General features: G+C 33.0%; 1 pseudogene; it reads right to left on the bottom strand.

Moving 5' to 3' along the window:
• Window positions 1-893: 893 nt before the first annotated feature.
• On the bottom strand, window positions 894-3,196 carry LOC149575024 (putative pectinesterase 53; annotated as a pseudogene).
• Window positions 3,197-4,855: the final 1,659 nt, after the last annotated feature.

The following is a 4,855-nucleotide window of genomic DNA, read 5'->3' as shown; positions in this document are numbered from 1 at the left end:
CTACAAACAACAAACAAAAAAAAAAAAGGCCATGAACCATCCAAACATCTCTAATAGCTTGTGGATATCCCAAAGATGCATAAGTGCATGACTTGTGAAAACCAAAAAGATAAGACTAACTTGTATAACAAGCGAATAACTAAAATGATTTTATGTCTATTTTATGTTTGACAATGATAAAAATATTTGGATTCAAGAATGAGGTACCTCATATAGGACTGATCTATTTGGTTTTGAACATATACATTCTCTCTATAAGACACAATGACCATATGATAAAATGACTGATTATATTTGAAAATTTGATAAGACAATCTGACTAGTTTGATCGAGGACCAGTTGATAAGTCTATGTTGTTTAAAGCGTCTAGTGTGTCATGTAAGTCCAGCCACAATGGGAACTTGCAAAGAATGACAACTTGCCAGAGGGAATGGAGCCTTCCTATTTATTCATAGAATCTCAGTATAGATGAAAAAGCCATTCCTAATTAAGAAGGAATGTAAACCTAATTTTGTTATTCTTGAGAGAAAGCATTCTAAGAAAAGCGAGATTATTGAGACAAGAAGAAATTGGGCCTCACAATGACATACTAGTGAGATTCAAAGAAACCATATGTTGATGATGAGAAGAGAAGACAATAACCATCCAATTGTAGTGCGATTGATGAGTAGCCCATTGAAAAAATAATTTAGAGAGCTCACAAAAAAGGCACGCTTGAAAGACACAAGGATTAAACTCCCACACGCTATAGTCGTGTGCACAAAAACAAAATGAACAATGTCTTGCCCTTTTTTATTATCACATGATATGTTCAGAAGGTCAAAATTTTGATTGTCAATTTAACCATGGTTGGAATTTCGATGATATCAGGCCCATCTTTTAAAAAATTGAATTTAACAACCCAAATAGGCCTTTGGTTGAAAATGGGAGCCTAATGTACTAGTGGTGTACACAAATACCACTCTTGAAAATGTTCCCTACGCTCTCCCCAAATATAGAGCTCCTAACCTTGTCACTTTACATCTCACAAATGCAAATCTTGTGTCATCTACTGAACTCTCTTTTTTGTGTGTTGTTACTGCCCCATATGTATCAGATATCCCATGTACCACACACCCTTGCACCAACAAATATAATATTGAAATGTGTGTTTAGGGATTAAGTTCATTTCGACTTGTTTAAGTGCTTCATCTGAAACCTATCTATTAATAGACTTGTATATGGACCAAGCTCACCAAAACTTAACATGTTATTCATATGAAATCAAATTAACTTCTCAATAATACCCATTTATTGGTCCAGGCTCTTCAATAAGACCTATCTATTAATATAATTTCAAATTTCCAAATTAATCTAATTAATTGAAGAGTATAATGTTTAACTTCTCCAATACTATCCATTTATTGGTATAACCTCTTCAATAAGACCTATTTATTAATATAATTTCAAATAGTCCATAAAGAGTATGATGTTCATATAAACCATAATAGTTTATGCATAGGACTTAGTGTGTTGTTCATATAAATCACAATAGTTAGTACTATTTTAGGTTTACTACCTCATCTATTTATGATGTTCATAAGAAATCACTCAACTTTTTAAATAAGATTCATCATTACTACGACTTCAAATGAATCACTTAAAACAAATAAAATGTTAGAGTATACCTCATGAAACTTTAGAATCTACTGTTTAAAATGGCCAATATGAAAAATTGTTTTAAGAATCTTTCTCACAAATTACAAAAAGGGTATGTACCTCATAGAGTGAAAGGCCACTCCCAAAGATAAAATCCATAGAACCTTCAATATAATAGTCTTTGTAATAGTGGTGTCCAGTGTGATCATAAAGGGTGTCCTAAGCTCCAAGGAAGCTGCACCCAAAGAAAGCTGTTGTGTCCCTTGTTATTCTCAGAGCTACTACTTGCCTCCCTATTACCCCTAGTGGAGGAATAAGTGTTGTATTCTGTGTTTTCAAAAAAAAAATTCAACATCAACAAATGTTCTTTCATAGATTTTGAACTTTATTAATAAGAACAACACTACAATTTAGCCATCAAACCATACTAATATCAAACTGAACACCCACACATATATTCAAATATCTATTAAAATTATCACTTATTGAATCAATTATACATTGTGATATTTCTCAAAATCATCCAAGATTCCAAGCACAAAAATTAGATACAGGCCAATTTTGAATAGAAAGCATTTGAAGTAAGAAATCCCAAATCTCACCTTAAAAGTAATGTTCTTGGCAATGAAATAAGGAGAATTAACTGCTATAGTGGCACTATTGTATGTGCCCAATGGCTTTCCATTTGGCCCTAAAGTTCCTGCCATGTCTCCCCATTGTATGACTGTGGAGTCTGCCCCTGCCCCTTCAAGAGTTACAAATGCTTTTGTCATCAGTATGTTCACCTTCTCCCTGTCAAACACCAAAATAAATACCAAAACCAAATATTTTTAGCTAACTCACAAGGTTAATCTAATACAAATTTGTAAACTACAATCTTAACAAATCAAAAGATAAAATTGTGCCATTTTATCCTTTATGAAGTAAGCCAACTCTTCAATCTTCAAACTCAGCTAAATTTTCAATCTTTAAATTATATTTCATCATCTTATTAATATATCACTGAGCATAAGCATTGATGCAAAGAAACTCACACAATTATTTTCAAAACCACATTAATTTACACATACTTACTCATACTTTTGCATTGATTTTGATAATAACTCTAAAAATATTGAAGAGAGGCAGAGAATCAATGGCTTCCTGAATAGATGTGAAGTCCCCTACGCCATCTATAGGATCCACCACAAGGTAAGAGGAAGGAAGAAGCTTGTTATTTGCTGGTTTATACAATGAATGACTTAGAGTACCCATCCATCTTGTCCATTTGGTGTACTCATTCTCTATATTCAATGCCCTTGTATGGATAGGCTTTTCTTTGTGCACTCTTGCATTGCCTTCCACTATAGATGTGAATAACAAACCAAGAACAATAACAATCAGAATTTGTTGTTTCAACATTTTTCAGTCTTGAAACCCAATTGAATTTAATTTAATTTTTTGGGGGGAAACTGCATTCTGCTAGAAATCTTCCAGATTTAGGGGCAAAAGTATTTGATTTTCTGGTTCAATTTTAATTAAATATTACAAGTTTTAATGTAACATGTTAGATTCAGTTTAAAATTACTTGTCAAAAGCATCCTCCTAGCATCTTTTGCTTCAGATTTGGCTATCTATTACTTCTACTAGCTAAAAGGATGCTCCCAGCCTCTTCTCCTCTAGTTGTCCATTGTCACTGTTGAGTTCATGTGAAGACTAAACCTGCTCTCTGCTGGAAATCTTTTAGATTTGGGGTTAAAAGCATTTAATTTTATGGTTCAAATTTGATGGAATATTAATTTTTTTATGTGACATGTTAAATTCACTCAAAAATTACTTGTCAAAAGCATGCTCCCAGCATCTTTTGCTTCAGACTTGATTATCTATTACTTGTCAAAGGCAGATTATTTGTGCAGGGTAGGCTCCACTTGTTCTATGAATCTTTACATGAACTCAAGAGTGCCAAGGCATAGCTAGAAGAGAATAAGATAAATAATACAACATCAAAATGAATTAGATTGATATGGATTATCGTTCCAATTGGAGAGCAAAGTATCAAAAAGGAATTGTCAAATATTCACTAACATGTGGAACTTTAAGAAACCCCATAATAGAAGGGCAATCTTTTTTGCAATCTAAGTAGGATGCAATTATTGTTGATTTCTGCCTACATGGAGGGCTTGAACATCAAGAAAGCATCTGACTATTCTGTGGGCTTACATTGGTGTGACGTTGGCAATCATCAAGGATCCTATATATTACCATTTTCTAGGTCTCACTAATGAAATCTATGGATATAGTAGTAAACAAATTTTGGTGACAAGAATTTTTAGGATATTTGTGGAATAATAACAAACCAGATTCTCAAAAGGAAAATGCTATGTCAAATGCAATGTATCCAATGCACCCCCTCTTTCCTCCCCAACAAACCCCACATCCCTTTCCCCAATGAATTCAAGAGGTGTGTCCCTAAATTAAGTAGTTTCAACTTTCAAGTTCCTGCATCCTGTATATAATGTGTGTACACACACACAACACACACACACACACACACACACACACACACACACACACACACACACACACACACACACACACACACACACACACACACACACACACACATGTATACAAAAAAAAAGAGAAAAAGCACTACACAACATAGGGAAAATGTCCACATCATGGAAAGGCGTTGTGCTCTAGAGCTATTGCTGGCATTGCACCAATGCTGGAAGGTTGAAGTCTCTTGTATGCAAATAATATGTTTAAGTGCAATTAAAAAAAATTCATTATGTGCATGATTCAATATTCTAGTTGAAAACAGACAAACTTTGACAAGCAAAAAAAGCATTTAGAAAAATTGTTGTCAAAAGCATGAATTTTAAATGACATATAAATATCAATGTTTAAAAATAGAGTTAGAAAGAAACTATAGAACATAATGATACTTCCATTTAAGTAGAAAGAAGATTTTTCTTCCATGTTTTTAAGTTGATAACTATTTTAGAAGTGAAGAATTATTGCCCATTAAAATAATTTTCTTAAGGAGTGTCCTAAAGATAAAACTTACAATAAACAGACAATGTGTAACATTGCCATTTGCAAGAGCACAAATTTTAGATGCTATTCCTTTCTAGAAGATTATCAGGTATAAAACATCTCATTACTAAAGAAAATGAATCAGCCATTTTTAAGAGCATAATTTTATTTTGTAAATGGATAATTTTGTCCAAATTCT

Source organism: Cupressus sempervirens, chromosome 2 (genome assembly GCF_028749045.1).
Source record: "Cupressus sempervirens isolate cs-2001-9-10 chromosome 2, ASM2874904v1, whole genome shotgun sequence".
In the NCBI taxonomy this organism is placed as follows: domain Eukaryota; kingdom Viridiplantae; phylum Streptophyta; class Pinopsida; order Cupressales; family Cupressaceae; genus Cupressus; species Cupressus sempervirens.
This window is presented reverse-complemented; position numbering and strand designations above follow the sequence as displayed.